Here is a 24,992-nt window from a genome sequence, read left to right as displayed (position 1 = left end):
TCTGGAAGGTTGTGTGAAGACTGAGAATAATATTTCTTGAGTCAAACTCACAGGATTATCTTAAGCAAAAAGAGAGAGATAATAGGCTAAATAATTGATTTTCTGAATTAAAAACTACCCTCTTTGTCCTTTCCAACTCCTGTGGGCCACACTGTAACAAGAAGGCATAAATCTCTGTTTTGACCTGTCATCAGTTCAGCTAACAGAGAAGAGTCAGAATTGTGACTCTGGTTGGCTCATGGTCACTGGGACAAATGTAAACCTGAGTCATCTCCCAGTTCCATGGATCTGAGGGTTTGGCAGTAACTATTAGAGCAGAATATACTTGTACTCTGACCCAGCAATTCCTTCCTCACTGTGCACATTCACCAAAGACTTGCAAGAAAATGTTCATAGCAATGCTTCATCATGGACTCTTGATGAAGACCACCCAAGTGTACATCAAGAGAAACACAAATGAACCACCACGGCACATTCACACAGCAGAAAGGCCACATGACCGAGGATGCAGGGTCTGCATCTGCATAGCCAAGGTGTGGACCTCCCACACAGCACTCTGCAGGAGGAGCCAGATGGAGGGGCAGGATTCAATGTGTATGAATACAGAAGTCAATACTGTCAGAGTCCAGAGAGTGGTTACCTTTGTTGGAAGGGGCATAAATGGGGGCAGATAGGTTCTGTTTCTCTTATTAGTCTCTGTGGTTCTGGGGATTGAACCCAGGGCCATGTTGTAAGCGTGTGGTCCACCACTGTGTTACCTCTTTAGCACCTTCTGTGTCTTCATATATCCACCAGTTAAAGTACATCAGTTAATTGTAATTTAAATACATGCATACTTAAAGCGTAAGTGCTAAGCACACACAGGGAAATATTACTCAGTCACAAAATCTAACAAAGTATTGACACAGGCTGTCATGTGGATGGATCTCAAAGCCATTAGATGGAGTTAAACATGCCAGATGCCAGTCACTAAAGGTCACATATTGGATGATTCCATTTAGAGGAGATATCCCAAGTGTGCAAGGCAGGCCTGCGGCTGCCCAGGGCTGGAGGGAGGAGATGATGGGCAGAGACTGCTTAAGGGGAACAGGGTCTCCTTCTGGCTGATGAAAATGTTTTCTAACTTGACAGAAGTTACAGTTATACAATACCACAATTATACTTACATCATTGAATTGTTCGATTTTTAAATGGTTAATCATATATATATATATATTTAAATATGGCACACTTCATGAGTCTGCCTGTCATCCTGGGGCAGGGGCCATGCTAATCTTCTCTGCGTTGTTCCAATTTTAGTCTATGTGCTGCCAAAGCAAAAACTGTCAGGTAAATTTCATCCCCCAAATTTAAGGAACTATTTTCTATTTCAAATGAAAAAGTTTTAAATTGGATGAGGGAAGCTTGATGTTCTCTGAGTGTTTAACTTTACAAAGACTATAGAGTTGGTGATTCATCAGGGTCTTGGCTTGAATGCAGTCTGTTGCCACATGCCACAGCCTGTATTGGTCACCACTGGGCTTTGGCTGGAGCCTTTATTAGGAAAATGAGTCATCCATTGACAAGTGATCAAGTTTTTATTGACCAGCATGATCAGGACTAAAAAGAACAGGATTTTATTTTGAGATGCAATTGATGAATCTGTAACTTCTGTCTCTGTGAAAACATCAAGAACTATCTTCAAGCTGCAGAGACATGAACAAGGGAGAGTTAGGTCCCAGTCTATCTCACCCTCCAAGGATCAATATCACACTCACTTCTCTCCCTGAATCCTCTTTTCTCCTCTCGGATGGGAGATCTGGTCTACCCCAAGAACTAATTCACATGAGTCCAGGGAGCAGGGAAAGCTGAGTCACCTTTGAGTTCAGTGGCATAAGAAGGGTGTAAGTATTTTGCTTTTATGATCAACTTGAATGTAACAATACTGATTATTTTCATGGACACATAAATAATGCAGTCCCTTTTTTGAATACAGTTTACTATACTGAAATTTTTGAGTGTTTTCCAAGCAGTTAAAGTGACAGTCCCATATGTTCATGGAGCATGATTTGGAATGAATGTTTCTTATGCTTTAGCATGTAACTGAAAAAGTCTTCCCGACCCTCTATGAGGCAGATCCAGGACACAAATCCATTTTTTTTTCTTTATTTTTTTCTTTTTAGATGTCCATGACAGTAGAATGTATTTGACATACCGCACAGACATAGAGTTTAAGTTCCCATTCATGTGGTTGTACATGATGTGGAGTTACACTGATTGTGTAACATAGGACACATATGAACATAGGAAAGTTATGTGTGATCCATTCTACTGTCTTTCCTATTTCTACTCCCCCTCTCTTCCCTTCATTCCCCTTGTCTAATCCAATGAACTTTTATTTTTCCTTCCTCCTCCCTATTTTGTGTTAGCATCCATGTATCAGAGAGAACCTTCAGCCTTCGTTTTTCTTGTGATTGACTTATTTTTGCTTAGCATGATAGTCTCCAGTTCTGCCCATTTACTGTCAAATGCCATAATTTCATTCTTCTTCATGGCTGACTAATGTTCCATCGTGTATATATACCACACATGTCCATTTTATAGATAAGAAAGCAGGCTGGCAGAGGTGATGTTGATGGTGAGTACAATTAACACTTTAGCTCCATGAATTATCTTTTTTAGCCAGTGCATGATGAATATATATATATATATATATATATATATATATATATATATATATTTTTTTTTTTTTTCCTAGCATATTTTTTTAAAAATTTTATTTATTTATTTAATCTAATTAGGTATATTTGACAGCAGAATGCATTTTGATTCATCATACACAATTATAGCACAACTGTTCATTTCTCTGGTTGTACACAATGTAGCTTCATACCATATGTGCAGTCATACCTGTACCTAGAGTAATGAGGTCCATCTCATTCCACCATCTTTCTAGCCCCCATGGAATATATATATTTCATCACATAAAATTGAATATCTCTTGTTAAGGGGAGTTATAATCCCCCTGGAATGTCTCTCGATGTGAGGGTTGTCACATTATGGGTGACACAGTGGATGGAACCAAGCGTGGATTCCTTTCACGGGGCCAGTAAGAAGCTCAGCTCCACACACAGCCTCAGTAGGGGCTGGGACAGTGCCAACTCTCCCCATCACCCCAAAGATACCTTGATTTCTGAATCTATTAATTTTACGGTTGCACAGCTAATTATTTTCATTAGCATTTTCAAATCTTTTTGGATTGAGGCAGTCAGAAAGAAAGGAGGGACCCAGGAAAGAAAGCAGACATGACCCACAGGCCTCCGAGAATCGATCCATGATGTTTAGTACCAGGAGCTGGATCATCTGACCCTGTGATGGCAACAGGGACCCCATCACTGGTGGGGGACAGACAGCCCCCTCCCAGGTGTTGTTCTGTTAAAATTCTCTCTGGAGTGGCACTGGGAGGGGTCCTGGGGCAGGGCCGGCACTGGCTCCTGCAGTGCTTCAGGGACAGGAGAAGCCCCCAGCAAACAGCAGTCCAATGGGACTGGGTGGCTTCTGCTCAGCACCACTGACTCCTATTTCCAGGAATAAGTACCTGGGTGGATGAGGGGCCTGAGGCTGAGTGTGACAACCAGAGGGGCTTGGGCGTCTCTCCCAGAAGCCAAGTTCCCGAGCAGCCCAGGAAGAACTAGCACTGGCTGGAGCCCAGGAGTAAGTCCCCAGGAAGCCAGTTTGAGGAACAGGGACCCTCTGCATGTACAAACAGCACAAGCACTGACGCTGTGTCCCAGGGAGCCCTGGGACGTCTCTGGAGACCCAACAGGAAGGGGGGCCACATCACTCCCCAGAGTCCCCGTGAGTGCAGGGCTGTGACTGAGCCTAGAGTGGAATGACCACCCCGCAGGACCCCTCGTGTCTTCACCAGTGTTGTGATGATGTGTGCAGGGACCTTTCCAAAGAGTGGCAGCAGGAGTTTCCCGTGTGCACAGAGCCGGGAGGTGGCGGGGAAGACTGACCTCAGCCACACCCAGCCTGTGTTAGGTGAGGGCCTCGTCTCTGAGCTCTGACAGGCTAAGGTGCTCAGGCTCTGCCTCTGTCTTGGGTCCCTAGGATTGGCAGTTCCATGGGCAGAGAGGGCGGAGGGGATGTTCATGAGAGCCTCGAGGAGGGGCGCATTTGATGCTGCCTGTTGCTAAGTGGCCTCTGGTGATGCCTCAATGAGGTGATGGGCTGTGACACTTGGGTTTGGCTGTGACCCAAATTTCCTAAGCCTCACTTCCCTTGTTCCTTAATAGCTTAATGTTGCCTAATGCCACCTCCTCAGTCATTGCGAGATGCTGTGTGTGAAGTACATGGCATGGTGTCCAGTGCAAATTGAGCACCCACTGAAACCCTCCGTATTTACAGGCATCACTTCTTTTAGTGCACTTTGCTTTATTGAGGTCAGATTTTCTACTTTTTACAAATTGGAGGTTTGTGGTGCTCCCAGGTTGAGCAAGTTTGTGAGTGCTGGGTACCCAACAGCCAACGTGAATGTTAGCATTGTTTTTTTGCAATAAAGTACATTTTAGTTAAGATTTGTACATCTTTTAGACAAAATTCTTAGTAGAACATGTAGTCTACTTAATGTTTTTTATGTATTGGGCAACCAGTAAGTTCTTGTGATCCCCTTTACTGTTGTGTTTGCTCTGTGGCAGGGTCAGACATCCACCTGCAGAAAGTTCTAGGTAAGTTGTGATCCCAGAGCATGGTCTCTGACCTTTCTTTCTTATCTTTTCCATGGTATTAACCTTATTTAATCATTAGCCTGTGGTCAAGGACAGATAATACAAGCCAGGTACAGTCTGAAAGTGCACAGAGTCCAAACCCAATCTTCTACCTGTCTCTTTAAGACCCATGAGCTAATGGTTTTCTTATTTTAAAAGTTTGACTCCCCTCCTTGAAAAATAATCAATAGGTGACTAACATTTTGTGGCCCCTGAAAGTTATATGAGAATCAAATTTCAGGACACATGAATATAATTGTATCAGAACTCAGCCACATCATTCATTCTTGTGTTATTGGTGGCTGATTTGGATCCACAATGGCAAAGTTGAATATTTGCATCAGAGACCACATGATCTGAAATGTTTAAGACCAGGCCCCTCCTAGCCTTTGCTGAGCCCTGATCTAAGTTATTACAAGACAATGCATGCTTCAAACTTTCCCCTCCATTGGTCCAAAGGGTTCCCACATTATGAATTTGAGAATACCCCAATTCCATTTTCTCCCCAACCATCTTGCTGCAGAAGGGAACATTGCTTCCATGTTCTATCTGGTTATTTCAGTTTTGCCCCATATCCCACCATGTGTGGAACAGAAGTGGAGAACTTTGACAAAGGCAAGAAGCCCAGAGAACCAAGACTTCCATCCCACAGGCTCTTACCATTTTGCTGAACTGATGGTCTTCACCAAACCTCCAGGATCTCAGTGAAAGGGAGATGCCTGTCAGTCATGCGTGAGCCCCACACATGTGCTCCTAAAAATCTCAGCATGATATCCTCCCATGTGAATTGCACTCCCAGTTCCTCTGGGGAAACCGAGGCTCAGAATGACAAAATCACTTGTCAAGTCTAAGTGGGTGTTACAGAGGTGGGGGGTGCAGAATCCACACAGACATCCCAAGTCCAGTTCCTCACATCCTTCAGCACATCATGGTTAGCAAGCTCTCTCAGATTGTGTTCCTAGGAAGTGTCTTCTTCAGAGCCACAGGGAGCATGCCTTCATCCATTTGAAAACATTGGCTTAGAGTCTGTTTAGGATCAAATCAGTCTCCGTGAGTCAGAATAAAGGGAAAGATAGAACTTACTCAGTTCCTTTCATTAGCTAACTGAGCAACTTTGCAGAGTTCTTTTGATTTCTGAGCCGAAAATATTTGTTCTAAAGAAATCCAGTCAAGAGCCCAATGGATACCCTACATTTTTCTTCTTCGAGTTAATTTGACACCATAACGTCAAATCCAGGATACACACATCAAAGGGAACAGAAGTCTGTACGTGTGGCAGGTAGTGGAACTCTTGTTATTTATTAAGCTAGTCCATCTTTGATTTGATTTCTTTATTTTCTGCTTTTTGGTGACTACTCTTAATGTTTTTAATTCTAGTCACAACATCTCCCAAGGAAAATGGGCAGTTATATCCCTGAATATCTATGAAGTTGTGATAAATATGTGAACATTGGTTCTAGAGATTTGCATATGCTGTACCCTGAGGGCAGGTCGAAGACACTGTGAGTGGGATCCAGGACACCCTACCCTCTGTGTGTGCTGGGTGGACACCAGAGAGAACCCATGATTCCTTTGTTGTTCAACTTAATAGTCCTTGTGTACAAGAGCACTTGACCATCTGCAAAAAAGTATTTTTCAGAACCACAGTTGGTATGTACCCAACTGCAAGGATGGTAGGAATTGGGTTAAAAGCAGGGTTCTGTGCCAAGATGGAGTCTTCCCTGGGGTAGTCTCTGAGAATGGTATGATGGATGCTGCTGAACTTGATTCCCCTTGGTCTTGACAGTTCCAAAAAGAAAAGAATCCAATGTTCACGGGCAAGCAGAATTTGTCATAATGTCATGAAATGGCCATAGTATCAAAAGAAATCTACAGATACTATGATCCAAAGTTTTAGGGAGGCAAAAAAGAGAGAAACAATAAGAAGGCAAACTTCTGAGTTCTGTTTTTTAGTTACCCATTGGACATCTGCAGGATCGAGGGAACAGTCAGTCAGGGCTTTTACCAAAATGGTCTTCAAAACCCTTTAAAGAATCCTAAGTAACTTTTATCATCATATCCTCGTGTAAGAGGTGTTTTCTACAGCAAGGTAGAGAAAGACACTAATACTATATAGCGCAACTACTTGTTCTCCAAAATTCGTAAATTTTAAAGTCAACTAAAAGTAGGCAGAGGTAGAGGTAGAGGAGTTTATTTAGATTTTAACTTCATTACAAGATTATTGGGGGAACATTTAGTAACACCTACAACAGGCCAATGAGAGAACAGTCAACTTCAGTCAAGTACGACCTCGGAAAACTCCTACCTGTGTTTTTGTCATTCTTGCCAAATAGTGATTTAAATATGGGAAAATTGGTGAGGGGGAAACCCAGAGTCATCTACAAGAAAACAGGTAACTCAACTGTGTTCCAAGTCTCAATTCAACTCTGAATTACTTTGAACATGTCAGCTCGGACAAAACCATGTTAAATGCTGGGTAGAAATGAAAGTCTATGAACATATCATACCATCCACCATTCATGTGAGGTTTAAAAGTTCCATCCATATCACTTGTTAGTTATGCTTTACACAGTACTGGGAATGAAAATAACACTGGGTTGGAAATCATACTCCTGCAGATCATCATCATCATAAATTCTACAGATACATGTAATAGAAAAGGAACATTAATGGCTTGCAAATTATATTTCTTGATTTAAATACTAGACACAATTGTGGGTGATATTCTTATTATGTTCGTAGGTTTCTATGTATTTAAAATATTGCAAAGATTTTTTCTTTGGGTCCCGGGGAATTGAATTCAGGGGCACTCAACCACTGAGCCACATCCCCAGCCCTATTTTGTATTTTACTTAGATACAGAATCTCACTGAATTGCTTTAGAGTCTTGTCATTGCTGAGGCTGGCTTTGAATTTGTAATCCTCCTTTCACTGCCACCCCCGCTGCTGGAATTACAGGCATGCATCACTGTACCTGGCTTGAAGTATTACAAAGATTTTATTAAAGCTAGGATATGATGAAGTGAAAAGGGAAATCCCAGTAATTTTTAACAAGCAAGTGATTAGAGAAGCAAAATGTATATTTCAAGGTCCCAGAATGAAGAAACCGGTTTTTAATTTTTTCTCAGAGCTTTATAGTTATCATAGTGATTGGGTTCATCCAGAAAAACTCATCAATACATGGAAATCAACTTTAGTTCATGATCCCCCTTTCCCTGTGTTACCCCTCTCCTCTCCCATTTTCCTTTCCCTACTCAACTAGACTTCCTTTTGTTCGTCTGATAATTAATATTTCGTTGGTTCTTTATGTTATTTTCATTCACTTCCTCTTTTCTGTAGAAATGGATTTTATGCTAAGAACGCCCAGTCGTGTACACATCCCAGGACATTAAAAACAATGACCATATCCAGAATTTTTAGACGTTACTCCCATGGGAACAGCTCTTTGGGGAAACCCGCCATCTTCTCCTGGTAAACTTTATCCAAGGCTTCAGCTTGGGCCACTGTGAGGTGATTCTTCCAGTCCCCACAGATGCCTGGAAAAGATGAAGTAGACGCAGATCAGATCTAGGGAGAGGTCTTAAGACGGCGACCTCCTCCCTGCTCTGTCAAGACAGCAGAGTGACCCCTGGGTCATTGGTGAGGCCTTCTCCTGCCTGGCCACCACACCTATTTACAAGTCTACCTGCTGGGAAAGTGTGTCCTGACTTCCCTCCCTTTTCAAAGCAACCTGTACCGAATCCATAAGCAGCAATGCTGGGTATAAATCAGAAGATCTGGATCATAACTAATTCTGACCACTTCTTTTTTGAGAACTTTGGCTCAATCTAACAATTTATAACTTGGGTGATCAGAGTAGGTCAAACTAGTCCCTCTGCTTTTGGCCATTCTCTGTGAGAAGTTCTTCTGCACATGGCACCATGTTGACCCCTTGCCAGATCCAGTGGCTCCAGTCCCTTGGGGCTCAGAGTCTCCCAGGACGTCCACTCTCCTTCAGCCAAGTTCCCCGGTGCTTTGAGGCTCTAGGTGTAGGGTCCTTGTTGGTTGGGACTCCATCCCTGGGACTGCCCATTTGCTCTCTCGGCTCCATGACACAGTCTTCTGATTCAGCTTCAGACTTGCCAGGCTGCCCCCTCCTCAGGGTGTTTACCTTTCCTGCTCCTGACCCCAGAGTGCTGTCCAATGCAGTGACTCAGTGGGGCTCTCAGTTCAGAACCATACATGTCCATCTTCGTTCACTTCATAGCAATGATCAAACATGAGATGTTCTGTGTACTTCCTTTTTGAATGTGCATAAGGTATGCACTTCTAACATTAAAAAATCAAAACTTTGTAAATTGCCTAAGATTTAGAGCTTTAGAGAATCACATCATATATGCTCAATAAATAATTGTTGAAAGGTTTAACAAAGAATTAGTAATATACTAGCATAATATCCCATTTTATAGGCAAGGATTTTTAAAAAGCCCTGGAGGCGTTACCACGTGAGAAAGTGGCAGAGGAAAAAGAAGCTAAAGATATACACATAAGTATTACATTTTGCCTATGTGGTTACAGTATTGTGGATAATAAATCAATTTTCACATAGTAGGCCAATCTAATTAGTTAACATATTAATTAAATTATATATTAAATATAGAATAATAGTTACACTTATATATGTATGCATTTGAACAATTCACTCATATGAATGTAAAGTAGCAGAATGTCTAATATGTAACTGTTATCCTATAACCATTCATCCTTCCTCCCATGTTCACTGATATCTTCCTTATCTGAACAATCTTCATGTGGTTCCTTCTGCTGGGCAGGTGCTCTCTCTCTCAGCCCCATACCCAGCCCAGTGCTGATTTCTCTCTCTGTGCTCCAGAAGCACTGGTTGGCAGGAATTCTGACCTTCTGAATATCTTTTGAAGAAAGATGTGACTAAGGAATTTTGGTAAAACAGGTTCTGCGTGTACTCGAAGTAGACATTTTCAATAGACCTGAATCCAAGGGTGTAGTTACGATTCATCTCTCCTCACAGAAAGGAGGACTTACAGTGTCTCATAGCAAATAACCCACTCCCTAATTTCTCCAATTTGGTCTTTCTTTGTGTATCTCTCTCTTTAGGGCAGTTCTCTATGGTAAGTCACCAGTGGAGTAGCCTAGGTATGACCATCTCCAAAACCCACCCTTCTCTCCAAGACTGAATCAACTTTCTCTGGTACCTGCAGTCCATCCCATGCCCATGAAAACATTTTTTCCATTAGAGCACACAAGAAGCTTTCTTGGTTATGAATGATTCAAATTGATACCTTTCAACACTGTCACTCTTGTTGTTGGGTGGTAAACACAGAATGCTCTCCAAGCATTCTCACACATTCTGGAAACTGAGCAGTTACCTTTTCTTGTAATTTTGAAATGCCTAGAAGAGAATTCTTCAGACAATATTTCAAGATTGGACATCTTGTTTTGTTTCATGACATGGAAGGAGCTATTCTTGAGGACTGAGTCCAGTTCTTCTGGATTTAACTTCTTTCCCAGGAAATCACAGATCTTCTCTATGGTGCTTCTTGGGTCCTAAAATGTGAACAATAAAGAGTGATGCTCTGAACAGGAAGGACAGCAGACATGGGAAATTAGAATGGAAGTGTTAGGAGGGGTGCAGGGGAGAAAGGAAAAGAATGACATCTCAAAATGAGAAAGGACTGAAATGGATGCCAGAAGGAGGGAGAAAGAAAGACAGGCAAATAGAAGGGGTATAAAGGATGTGCATGATGTGAATGAAGGTCAACATGGGTTTCCCAGTGTGGTTGAGTTTAGGACACACCAAAGGCAGGTGTTGGGATTTCTAAAGAGACTCTTAAGAATGAGAATTGTAATGTAATAATAATAATAATAATAATAATAATAATAATAATAATAATAATAAGGCTCATGTATAATGGCATAATTTGGTGTGAACATACTTTATATACAGAGTTAGGAAAAATTGTGCTGTGAATGGATAATTATTATTGTAATTCATTCCACTATTGTCATGCATGTAAGAAAAAAAAGAAACCCTAAAAAAAAAGAATGCAAGATAAGGCAAGGATACCAATCCCCTAAAGACTAATCCTTACACCAAGTGCTACTGTGTCCCTTAACTGACACTTGAATAACAAACACATAGTGGTTTATCATATCTTCATAAACTTGAGCCCCAGGATTATTGATGTATATTCCTGGGAGATCACATCAAGGAAACTGATCCGTATAAGAACTGAAAATTTGCTTGTAATCCTAGACCTTCCTTTTAAGATGAAAGTACTTTATTATTAGTTTTTTTTCATGAGCCCCAGTCAATCCATAACAAGAAGACACACAACTGTGGCAATGATTTAAACAAACGTGTTGTGTGATTTGAGAGTTGAATTGAGAGGTCGTGTGGGAGCTTGCTGCTGAGGTGGCTGAAGGTGACATCAAGGTCCTTGGCGAGAACTGAGTTCATGCTGAGGACACAGTAGGACAGGAAGCAGCTGCAGGAAGGGGACCAGTCTTTTCTCCAGGGGAAGCAGATGCCTGAGCCTGTGGCATCTTCTCTGTCCCCAAGACCCACTCATAGGACAAGTGTTCTCTATAGGTTTGTTCCCTCTCTTACTTTTTTTTACATTGTTTAATAATTCTGAAAACAAATTTCAAAAAATTCTAAAGTTTTCCATTGTGTCTGGACTTATTAAACTCATATGGAGAACTATGCATCTTTGTGTAGTTCATTGTGTATTTTTTCTGCTCTAAAAGAAAAATAAAGGTAGAATAAGTACCTTTTCAGTGTGTGATGATCTGATCTAAAAATTCAGACACACATCATTTATATAGTTGGGAACACTCAAAATCCTCTCCATTTGCCATTTTGAAATGTACAATTAATTATTGATATCTGTAGTCTCCACACTGTGCTAGAGATCATGGGGAGTCATTCCTGTGTCACAGCTCTACCCTGGACCCACCTCACATGAGCTGAGCATCATTTGCAGGCTTCTCCTGTACTTCAGCCCCTGACCCCTCAGAATAGTTACACAAAGTGGCTTCACATATTCGAATCCCCCGTCAGTGAGGGAGAGATGCCAGAGAGGTGGATGCAACTCTCAGATTAATGCTTTCTACCCAGTCTCTTCTGATGAGTAGGTTTCTGTCAGCATTATAGGTCCTGCCCACAAAATCCTGACAGCCACAGGTGCTAGCATAAGGCATGGCTTTGATGTTGCCAGATGCAATAAATTGGAAGACATGGAGAAAGAACTTGGAACTTGGGGAGAGTCACAGAAGTAGAGCTCTAGAGACCAAGGTTTCATCCACTGTTAGTGACCTCCAAGAGGCTGAGCTTTGACAGGGGAGGTGGAGTGGAGTCACTGATGACCAGGGGCATGGAAGGGAGCAAGAATGGTGGGGAGTGGTGGACACTGACTATGAGAGGGTGCTCACCTTCTGCAGGTCTTCATAACTTAGCAGTAGGACATTCTTCCTGTGTCTCATGGACATCCAGCCACGAATGTGCTCAAACCATGATCCATAGGGCACTGTGGGGCAGGCACAGGTGTGCAGGTTACACACTATCAAAACAGGTGCTGTGCCATCCCTGTCACTCTAACATCCTGACAGCTCTATTCATGTATAGTTGATAAGTGCTCCTCAAACTAGGTACTGAAGTCAAGAGGGGGATCATTCCTGAACTCATTCTATGAAACCAGTATCATACTGATACCCAACACACACAAAGACATATTAAGTAAGAAAACCACAGACCAATATTCCTGATGAACATAGATACAGAGAACCTTATTAAAATGTCAGCAAATCCTATTTAATATTAAAATTATACACAGGACATGCTGTGTTAATCTTAAAACTTTAAGATTGTACATTACAACATGTTGATTTCAATCCAGGGATGTAAGGTTGGGTCAACACATGCAAATCCACAAATGTATTTCCCTACATCAGTGGAATTTGCCTTGACAGAGGAACTTGACTGAGCATCATGAGGGCTTGTGTGTGACAAACCCAAGCCAACATCATGCTAACCTGGGGAAATCTGGAAGCATTCCTTCTAAAATCAGGAACAAGGCAAGGATGTCCACTCTCAGTATACCCATTCAATAGAGTTCTTGAAACTTTAGCCAGAGAAATCTGGCAAGAGAAGGAAATTTTAAAAATCAGAAGTAAGAAAAAAAGAAGCCTAATATCACTGTTCACAGATAATATGATGCTATGCTTTGAAGACCCAAAAAGCTCTGTCCCCCAAACAGTTTTAGAACTGATAAATAAATTTGGCAAAAGTAGCAGGATACAAAATCAACATACAAAATTTAAGCACTTTTCTTCATAACTATAATTAATCTGTTGAGGAAGAAATCAGCAATACAATTTCTTCCACAATTGTCTAAAAAATACCTAGGTAGCTTAGTGTGGTGGTTCACTCCTGTAATCCCAGCCAGCTCAGGGATCTGAGGCAGGATGATTGTGAGTTCAAAGCCAGACTCAAAAACTTGATGTGTCCCTAAGTAACTCAGTGAGACCCTGTCTCTAAATAAAATACAAAAAGATGGGCTGGGGATGTGCCTAGTGGTTAAGTGCCCCTGGGTCCAATCATGGGCAACACACAAACAAACAAAAAGACAACAACAGAAACAACAAAATCCTAGGCATGATCTCCTCAAAGAGGTGAAAGACCTCTCACATTTAAAATCACAGACCACTGAAGAAAGAAATTGAAGAAGAAGACAGTACAAGTAAAAAGCCCTCCCATGTTCTTGGATAGGCAGAATTAAAATCTACAGGTTTGTTGCAATCCCCATCAAATACCAATGTCATTCTCCACAGAAATAGAAACAGTTCCAAAACTTAAATGACAGATAAAAGACCAAGCTTAGCTGAAGCAATTCAGAGCAATGACAAAGGGCTGGGGATGTGGCCTCAGAGCTCTTGATTAGCAATTGCAAGGCCCTGAGTCTAATACCCAGTGTAAAATAATAATAATAATAATAAAACTGAAGTTACCACATTCCCCCATCTCAAACCAGACTACAGATGTGTAATAACAAAAAATGTGCTAATATCAAAACAGACACATAGATCAATTGATGAGAATAGAAGATACAGAAATAATCCACACATAGAGTCATTGGACCTTTAACAAAGACACCGAAAGCAAATATTGGAGAAAACACAGCATGTTTAATAAATGGTACTTAGAAAACTGAATATCTACATTAGAAGAATAAAGCTAAATCCAGCACAAAAATTAACTCAAAGTGGCTCAAAACCATAGGAATTAGACTATAAACACTGTAACTACTAGTAGAAAATCTGACACCTACACTTTAATGTATAGGTTCAGGCATGACTTCCTCAGTAAGACTTCTGTTAGGGAACAAAACCAAGAATTGATAAATGGAATGGTTTCAAGTTATAAAACCTCTGTACAGCAAAGGAAATGAGACAGAGAAGAGAGGGCTTAGAGAAAATCTTTGCCAGCTACTCTTCTCATAGAGCATTAACATCAAGAATATATAAAGAACTCAAAAATCTTAACCCCAATAACCAAATAACCCAATGAGGAAATGGGTAAATGACAATCATCTCTCAAAAGGAGAAATACAATGGCCAACGCATTCATGAAAAGAATTTCAACATATTTAACAAGCTGAGAAAAGCAATTCCAAGTACACGAGATTATATCTCACCCCAGTTAGAATGGCAAACATGAAGAACACAAATAATAATAAATGCTGGTAGAAATGTGGTAAAAAGGAACACTTATATACACTTAGAACAACCACCATGGAAATCAATATGAAGTTTCCCCAAAAGACTAGGAATAGAACCACCATATGACCCAGACTTTGGTATTTATCCAAAAGAATTAAAGTCGGCATACTATAGCTATAGATGCACACCCATGTTGATAGCAGTTCAATTCACAGCAGCTGAGTAATGGAACCAGCCTAGGTGTCCCCTGACGGATGAATGGATAAAGAACATGTGGTACATATACATGATGGATTTTACTCAGTCATAAAGAAGAGCTAAATTATGCCATCTGCAGGAAAATGGGTGGAACTGGAGACCAGCAGGGTAATTGAAACAAGCCAGACTCACAAAGTCAAGCGTTGTCTGTTTTCTCTTGTATGTGAATCTATACAGATAAACAATTCAAAAGGGATCCCAGAAAATTAGGAGAAAGACCAATAGTGTAAAGGAAGCAGATCTATATGTCACAGAACACTCACCGTAGCCTTGGAGGAACCATTTAAAATACTGTTCCAGTGACTCTGGTTTCTTAGAAAAGTTTGTTATAGTCCAATAATAGTAACCTGACACAAGAACATCTTTGGGATTTCTCATGATATATATCACCTTAAATTAAGGAAAAATGAGAGAAAGAAAAATCAGTCTCAATCAGTCATTTCCACCCTGATTTTGATCTTTACCCAGGCAGTTCTTACTTAATCTCTACTAAACATCAATGGATTCCTTTAATGAATTAGTTATAGCATTCATTCATCAAATACACATTTTAAAGTTCCTATTACATATTCATGTGCTAGGAATAGAAGAGTAAGACCTTGTCTCTTCTTCCTGGGATATTAGTCTACTCCACATGGGAAGCTACTGGAAAGTTTTAAATGGTAAGTGGTAAGGGGTATGTGTGTGCTTTCCCATCATGATCACTAACAGCAGAATGGATTAATCAATTCTGGTATATTCAGATTCATAGCAACATATAGTCATTCTCACACTCAAGACCATTGAGGAATCTCCCAGATATGGCATCATACAGCATGAATGCTTTTATACAAAACTCAAGAATAAACAAAAGTAGTCATTAGCTGAAGTGCAGGGAGTGTTCCCCTCAGGTGGTGGGCACTGATTGGTAGAAGGAGCCTGGGGGGAACTTTCTGAATGGTAGAAGTGTTCTATTCTTGTCTGGATGATAATTGCCTGACTGTGTACACATTTGCACATTAAGGAGCTGGTGTTCAAGACAGTGAACACACAAACACGCACACAAAATTTGGTCCTTGAATATCCAAAATTGACTTTATTTTTGCCCAACTCTCTTGGTGTTGTTATTGGAGGTCTTGTGTCTCCTAGGTCTCCGTTTAATCAGGCAGAGGTTTTATGAAACCCAAGAGGAGACATGGGAATGAGTCTATTGGGGCAGGCTCACTGTTGGGTACTTTGTGACATTTTCAAGGTAGGAGATTATTATTCTAGGTTTCCTGGGGTTGTTTAAACAAAAACATGAAAAAATTCGGAAGTAAACAAACATTTTAAGAAGGTATGTTTCTAAAAATAGTCTGTGGCTTGTTATTTCTTGGATATCTATGGTCTGTGCTGATCATTCATCAGGCAGGGTCAAGGGGGGAGGCTGGAGTGGCTGCTGATCACAGAGCCCAGTGACATGCAGAGGGCTGCTGTGGTCACCTAGCTAGCCACAGCTCCATAGAAATTTCCTAAATTTAGGCATTTATCTATTCATGCAGGGTCTGCTCCCCATATGGTCAATACTGACTTGGGTTCTTCCACCTACCTGGCAAGAGGTTTTTACTGAATTAATATTGACTGATATCTTTAAGAGCAATAAAGGTGAGATGCTCTAGTCCAAATGCAGTTACAGATTCTGGTTGCTTATAAGATGTGGTTTTCTAAGATTCTGGCTGTAGCCAGTCACTCTGCCCCAGAATTCAGGCTAGGTTAATCTGTGGAATGGCCCACATCCTTGTACTCAAATGCAGTCTAGGTTGTGGCCACATCAATCTTACCTAATGTCTGAGAATCTGAGGTCTCACACAACCTACCCAACGAGCAGATACCCAGCAAGATCTGCGGGGGTTATCTGGGCACATGCAAGAGCAAAAATACTGATCAAACATTAGGCACTGACCTTGGCCTTGGAAGTGAAAAAAGATTTAGGGAAGAGATGGAAGGGGAGGTGAGAGGCCAGGAGCCATGGGCCCTCTCTCTCCTTTAACAATTTGTATCCCCCATCTGACTCTAACCAGGGTGCCCGTTCCCAGATGGGCACAGATCGAATCCACTTGGTATCACCTTTGGAGTGAATCAGGCAGAGAATTTCAATCAACCAGTGGGATCCTAGATAAGGAAGAAAAATTGATGGTCACTCATTTTATTCTGACTTGTGAACTAAGAGTTATGATAAAATACATAACATAAACTTTACCATCACACCCATTTTGCATGCAGCCGAGTGGTGCTGAGCCATGTTAAGCATGTTTCTACTGTCGCTCAGCCAATGACCAGAACCATTTTATCTTGATAAACTGAAAAATCTCTGCTTATTAACAACATTTCCCTATTAGTTCATCTTTCAGACCCTGGAACACACCATGGGGCTCTCTGTTTCTATGAACTTGACTACACTAGGTATTTTGTTCCACTGGAATCCTATACTATTTGTTCTTTTGTGCCCAACCTACTGCATTTAGCAGGATGCCCTCAAGACTGATCTGTGTTGCAGAAGGTGTCAGATTATGCTTCCTTGTTAAGGCTGAATCATATCCAATGGTATCAACATGCCACATTCTGTTTGTGCATTCATCTGTCAATGGATTTTAAGTTGCTTCCACCTCTTGGCTTTTTCCTGGGATCCTTTCAGTGTGTTGCCACTTCCTCTGACTCTCCAGCACCAGGCCCCTTCAACTTCAGTGGCTTCAATCTTCACCCAATTTGCAATGCTCCTTCCCCCAGTCCCGCTCTCGTAGATAGATGCATGATGGATTCCCTTTCAGTCCCTTGAATTTTCCAGGCTCTTCTCATTCCCAGCCATTGTCCATGCTGACTCTCCTGCTCTACAGTACCCCTCTTCACCGCATGACCTCCATTCAGTCTTTTCATTTCTATGGAGCTGCGATTTTGCTATTAGGTCTTCACTGGTCACCCTCTTGCACCCCCTTCTCCCATGCAACCATACAAATGCCTAAATCTGCTTAAGAGTCACTCCTATATCTTTCTCCAATACCTTAGATGATCCCTGATGACTTATGTCACTCTACACGAGTACAAATGGAGGTGTATTGAGGCAGTGCCCCTCCTGCCCCAGAGCAGGTCTCGCTGGCCTGGAGAGCCCATTCCATCCTCTGCTGAGTGGGTGAGGAACGCAGCCCTCACCTTTCTCCTGGGGGGTTCCTGTTCTGTTTTCTTACCTGACTTTGGGTAAGACACCATTACTGTATCTTCATCCTTTATCACAAACTGAGCGCATACTTCTTTTATAACTTCATAGCTGTAACCAAGAACCAGGAAAGGTAACCCTTCAAACCAAGGTAGTCATCTGTCATGATGATTTGCGTGGTGCTGGGGTTCCAGCTGTAGCCACAATTGGGTGATGTGGGAGACACTGGGAGACTAGACTTCAAAGTCAAAAGAATCATTAACTTTTTCTCATGGTCAAATTAACTGGTTGGTTAAAAACAACTTGTGATGGTGATCAATTTCTTTGTATTGAGCAATTTTGGCCTCATTTAGGGCATGTGAGGATCATGATGTCTGAGCTTGAGTTTATGGACAGGACCCCATAGCAAGTGCTGCCAAATAACCCCACTGATGTATCCATGGGAATTGAAGAAAGTATTTTTTTTCCATTTATTTGCATTTAGAAGAGTTTTCAACATAGAGGTTTTACATAAAACCAGTGTAAAAATAGCCTGGAAGGAAATGTGCACTGAAGACACTTTTAATCTAAAGACAAGAACCTGAATAGAGTCAGCAGATATGGGGGTGGACTGTAACTGGACTTCCAGGTCCAGTCCTCCCTTACCTTTTGATTAACGTATGGGAATGGGTTTTATTCTTTCAGTATTTATGGACTGAGGTAAGAGAATTTTCCTATCTGTCACATTGGTATCCATCAAAGCTCTGTTTCATACTTGTCTAGCCTCTCAGTTCCCAGCGGACTTGGGGCCAACATCTTCACATGTTAAAGCAACCTGCCCACTCCTGGGAGCCCATAAATAGTGCTCTACTGAATCCAGGAATGCTCAAAGAAACACCTACTTTCAAAAATCAGTTCCCCATGGGTTTCTGTCAGCTAAAATGAAAACCATCTGATGATTGATGTAAACCCCATGTTGAAGGTAATGGGGTTTCATGTAGAACATTTGATAATCAGGAGCAAAAACATTTTCTCCTTTTCCTATTAATTCCTGGGTGCATTAATAGACTGAGCACTTGTGTATGAAACTAGGAGCTGTTGATGCAGAATGCAAGTATGATGTGGCCACAGACTGTTGTGTGCATCTTGGGGAGAATAACCAACAGTGGGGGCGTGAGTATTATTCTGAATGAAAGAAAAGTGGAATTGAATCAGGCAAAGTTGCAGGGGATACATATGCTCTGGACAAACAGAATACTATGCACATCAAGTTTAAAGAGCTACCTTTTGTAAAAAGGAAAACTCTTTCATAAATTTTATTTTATTGTTAGTTTTGCCAGGTCATTCTAGAGAGATATGACAATCGCAGTGACACTGTGAATGTCCAATAAACATGTGCTGCTGATACCTCTCTATAACATCAGAACAATTAATACATGTCATCTGTTACATTATCCCACCAATCCCATGAGTTGAATGACAAAGTCATGAATCCCATCCACTTGACAGTGTAAAACGGTTAACTTTTTAATGGTTTTATTAGGGTATTATTATTATAAACAATAGTTGGCTCCTTGTGACATAATCATACATGCATGGAATGTAATTTGCTGAACTTCAGTTCCAAGTGACTGTGATTTCCCTCCCTCACTCTTCCCTCCTCTACCTAGACTAGTATTTATTTATTGATGCTTTAAAGAGATGCATTAAGGTAGAATCCACTGTGGGGTATTTATACATGCACATAGCATAAATTTGTCAATTTAATTCTGCATTTCCTCACCTTTCCCACCCGTCCTCGTACCCCCTCAGTCTCCTTCTTTTACTCCACTAATCTTTCCTTTATGTTTATGATATCAGAGCCCCTGAATTTCCCCCCATTACTCTGCTCTACCTTCTGATTATGAGCAAAAACTTATAACCCTTCATTTCTGGGTCTGGCTTTTTTCAATCAGCTGGTGTTCTCCATTTGATCCATTAGATGACAAATGCCATATTTTCATTATTTGTTATGACTTAGTAATACTTCACTGTGTATATGTATCACATATTCTTAATCCATTTACCTGGGCTAGTTCCAAAACTTTTCTTTTGTGAGTTATGTTGAAAAGCACAACTTTATACATATATATATATATATATATAGATAGATAGATAGATAGATAGATAGATAGATGCATCTGTGTCATTGTAGTATTCTGATTTTACAGATGGGTAAAAGCCAAGGAGTGGGATATCTGGGTCACATTAGGTTGCGTTTCTAGTCTTTGGAGTAATCTTCATACTATTTTCCAGAGTAGTTGCATTACTTTGCAGTTCCACCCATAACGTGTGAGTGTATCCTTTCCTCCACTTCAGCATTTATTATTTGTGTTCTTGATGATTGTCATTCTGACAGGAGTGAAAGGAAATCTCAATGTATTTTTCATTTGCATTTCTGTGATAACTAGAGATGTTGAACATTTTTTTTCATATATTTGTTCTTTTGAGAAGTGTCCTATCAGGTCTCCTTGGCTCTTTATTGGAATGAGTCCATGTGTTAGGAGTGAGGTGACATGTAAATATAGTTTCTCTGTAGCACACTTTGGCCTACAGTTGTGGCCAGGGGTCACTCTCTGCCAGGTCACACAGTGTTGCCAGAGTCCATGCTCAATATTGAACTTCAGTCCATGTTGTGTTCTGGATTACCCTTATGTCTGAGGGACAGCAGAATCCAGGATCCACTGGCCTACGGTGATCTCTGGGTGACCCTAAGTCCAGCTCTGTGCTGCAGCACACTTGTTCCCCGTGATAACCAAGTTCACACTCTGTAAATGGAAACTCTGGGTGACTCCTGAGTCAGTGCTCCGCTGGCCACAGTTATCCCCAGTGCCCTCGAGTGCCTGCTGTGCAATGGTCTGCAGTTATCCTGGGTAGCACAGGAGGCTCTGACTGTCCCATTTACAATTTGTTCTTCCTGTCTAGTCCATCCATGAGGCTGTCCAAACATGTCAACCAGGGAGATTACAGAAGAAAGTGATGAAGTAGATCCCTGTAATTCATCTTTATATAAAAGTCAACACAAAGTGGGTCAAAGGCCAAGAATCAGATCAGAAACTTTTACAGCTGTTAGAAGAAGACATAGGATCAACTCTTCAACACATAGTTACAGGCACTGACTTCCTCAATATGACTCCTAAAATTTAGGAAATAAAATAATGAATTAATGAATAGAAGAAGAGCACGGACTTAAAAAAGTTCTGCACAGCAATGGAAGGGACTATGCAAAGAAAGACACCAAACAACAGGAGGAAATCTTTGTCAGCTACTTTTTTGACACAATATAAAAAGAATAGAAAAAAATTATCACGAGATCCAAGATGGTGGGCTAGAGGGAGGCAGCTTTGTGTCATTATGTGACTTTGGATTCAAGTAGTGGGAATACTGCTTCTCTGTGAGTGACATAGTCACCCCCACAGCTGCTCCCACGCAGGAATCATAACCGCTGTGCCTGCGCAGGGGTCTAGGTCTCAATGTCAGAGTAGAACTCCTGACTACTTGCCCACATAGGATTCCTGGGTGCCTGAGCAGGTCCCCTGGCATTAGCACCCACACAGGACACCTGTCTACTACTTACACACAGGAACTCCACCCACAACTCCCATGGTGGCTCCCCCAGTCACATCCATCTTGGTACTCTGTAGCCACTGCCATAATCCCATATGCAAAGTAGCCTTCCTGCACCTGAGGACATTGCACACACTCTGAAGACAGCAGACAGCCACAACAATGCACTCACTCCACATAGCTGCATCTATGAACACATCGCCCGACACCATACCTGGCCCCCCAACCAACCTGACTCTCCATCACTGAAATTGCCACCTCCATCTTGGGTCACCTTTGTCACCATCTTTAGTTGGGAAAACTCCCAATTTGGACACCAACTGGGCAGTATTGACAACTCCCAATTCTCCCCTCCCCCAGGCAGCCACTAATCCCACACAGTGACTGCCCAATACAGAACAGCTTTCTAAGACAGGTGCACAGACCCCAAAGTGCAACCCACAAGACCTCTGGAGAGAAAGGTCCCCAATTAGGAGGTAGAAAGGGAGAGAGTGAGATCCAGTTTAGAGGCTAATTTAGAGATCATGAACTGTGAGGTCAACAGGTAAGATAAGGAGATAAAACCAGGTGCCCACATCACACAAGGGGGTCCCAAAGGAGATCCTTGGGGTGCAGTCTCCCGCTGGGGACTGGCAGGGGCCATATCCCACTTCCAGGTACCCTGCACCAAAGACCAACCCTCCCAACCTGGTGACCTTCACCATGCTGAGGGTGGAGATATCTTCAAACAACAGACAACCACATTTATTGGATGAGAAGGGAAGCAGGAAAGATACTGATCTCCAACCAAAACAATCCTTGTTTCTTCCCTTGAGATTTTTTTCTTCTTTTTTCTCCCTCTCTATTCTCCTGCCCTCACATCCCCACCATTTGTGAAATCAAGTACTTTGCATAAATTAGGATACTGAGGACTGGGATGTCTGAATAGTGTATTACAGTTATGTTGTGTATTCTTTTATCTCCTATTTTTGCATTTTAAATTTTTCTTAATATATTTATGTGTTTTTTCTATGTACTCTATCACTTACTTGTCTCCCTCAAATCACTTCTTCTCTTTTCTCCTGCTACTAATCATCTTCATTAGATTCCTCTTTCACACTTCCTTAGACCTAATAACTCTATATCCTCACCTCCCAACCACTCACCCTCTCATTCTACACCTCACCCCCAGTACTTTGTTCACCATTGGAAACTATAAATCATTTTGCAAACCTACTGTTTATATTGTAGATAATAATTGAACTAACCATTATTTCTGTATATTATGACCATACTGTAAATGTCTTAATAGCAACTATTTGGTTTAAGGTTGTAAATTGTTTGTATTGGGATCTGTTATCATTGACCTTTCTGTCAAAGGAGAGGTATTAGAACCCTGCAGAAGCAGTATAAGCCTATAGGATAAAAACGGTAGCACTTTGGATCCACATGACCAACAGGAAAAAACAAGGGAAGAAAGGGCCCCCAACAAATCAAGATACGACGTTATCAGAATCCATGGACAGCAGAACAGAATAAATGAGAGAAGGAGTTCAGGATGTACATAATTAAAATGTTCTGTGAATTAAAGGATGATATAAGAGAGCAAATACAGGCAGAAAAAGATCATATTGATAAAGAGATACATAAGCAAATACAGGAAGCAAAAGATTAATAAGGAATGGAGGTTCTGAAACAAAACAAAACAAACAGAAATCCTCGAAGTGAAAGAAACAATAAATCAAATTAAACGTTCAATTGAAAGCATCACTAACAGATTAGACCACTTGGAAGACAGGACCTCAGACAATGAAGACAAAATATATAATCTTGAAAAAAATATAGACCACAGAGTAAGAAACCATCAGCAGAATATTCAAGAAATGTGGAATAGCATAAAAAGACCAAATTTAAGAGTTGTTGGGATAGAGGTCCAAACCAAAGGAATGCACAATCCATTCAATGAAATAATATCAGGAAATTTTGAAACATGAAGAATGAATTGGAAAACCAAATACAAGAGGCCAAATTTGCAAATGTACAAATCACAACAGATCTACACCAAGGCACATCATAATAAAAATGCCTAGCATACAGAATAAGGAGAGAACTTTAAAAGCCACAAGAGAAAGGAATCAGATTACATACAGGGGAAACCAATTAGGGTATCTGAAGATTTTTCAACCCAGACCCTGAAAGCTAGAAGATGCTGGAACAACATATACCAAGCTCTGAAAGAAAATGGATGACAACCAAGAATCTTATATCCAGCAAAATTAAGCTTTAGATTTGATGATGAAATGAAAACCTTCCATGATAAACAAAAGAATTTACAACTAGAAAGTCTGCACTATAGAACATCCTTGGCAAAATTTTCCATGAGGAGGAAATAAAATACAACAATGAAAGTCAGTAGAGAGAAGTATTACACTAAAGGAAAAGCTAATCAAAGTAGAAACCAAGTCAAATTAAATACCAAAAATAAACAAAAATGACTGGGAATAAAAATCATGTCTCAATAATAATTCTGAATGTTAATGGCCTAAACTCAGCAATCAAAAGGCATAGACTAGTTGATTGGATTAAAAAATACTCCAAAATATGCTGCCTCCAAGAGACTTATCTTATAGGAAAAGACATACACAGACTGAAGGTGAAACGTTGGGAAAAAACATACCACTCACTGGACTGCAGAAAAAAAGTAGGGGTCTCCAAACTCATATCAAATAAGGTAGACTTCAAGCCAAAGTTAATAAAAAGGGATAAAGAAGGACATTTCATACTGCTCAAGGGAACCATACACCAATGAGACAAAACAATTATAAATATATATGCCCCAACAACGAAGCAGCTATGTTCATCAAACTCTTCTCAAGGTCAAGAATCAAATAGACTACAACACAATAATTCTGGGTGACTTTAACATATCTCTTTCACCACTGGATAGATCTTCCAAACAAAAGCTGAACAAAGAAACTATTGAACTCAATAATACAATCAATAACATAGACTTAATTGACATACCTAGACTATTTCATCTATCAACAAGTGAATACACTTTGTTCTCATCAGCACATAGATTCTTCTCTAAAATAGACCATACATTATGCCACGAAGCAATTCTTAGCAAATACCAAAAAAAAATAGATAGTACCCTTCATTCTATCAGATCATAATAGAATAAAATTAGAAATTAATGATAAAATAAAAAAATAAAAGCAACTCTAACACCTGGAGACTAAATAATATGCTATTGAATGAACAATGGGTTGCAAAAGACATCAAAGAGGAGTTTAAAAAATTCTTAGAGGTGAATGAGAACACTGATACAACATATTGAAATCTCTTGTGTGGGGACCCACACTGAATGACCACACCTTTCAGTCCTGATGCCTCAGATTCTGACAACCACTGCATTCACTGTGGCTTGGGCAGGGTCTAGCTCAGATAGCAAGAAGGTATTCTTTGTGGGATGTGCCCCTAGGGTTGAGTTACATTCACCTGTCCATTGTAGTCCT

The 24,992-nt window shown here is 40.8% G+C and overlaps 1 non-coding gene and 1 pseudogene across 1 annotated transcript; both read right to left on the bottom strand.

Moving 5' to 3' along the window:
• Positions 1–1,216: 1,216 nt before the first annotated feature.
• On the bottom strand, positions 1,217–1,319 carry LOC124108007 (U6 spliceosomal RNA). Its single transcript, XR_006856584.1, has one exon. It is a non-coding gene; the product is annotated as a U6 spliceosomal RNA (small nuclear RNA).
• Positions 1,320–6,923: 5,604 nt separating this feature from the next.
• On the bottom strand, positions 6,924–18,076 carry LOC124107986 (sulfotransferase 2A1-like; annotated as a pseudogene).
• Positions 18,077–24,992: the final 6,916 nt, after the last annotated feature.

Source organism: Marmota monax, unplaced genomic scaffold (genome assembly GCF_021218885.2).
Source record: "Marmota monax isolate L192 unplaced genomic scaffold, Marmota_monax_Labrador192_F-V1.1 WCK01_AAM20220418_F8-fsc00160, whole genome shotgun sequence".
Classification (NCBI taxonomy): Eukaryota; Metazoa; Chordata; class Mammalia; order Rodentia; family Sciuridae; genus Marmota; species Marmota monax.
This window is presented reverse-complemented; position numbering and strand designations above follow the sequence as displayed.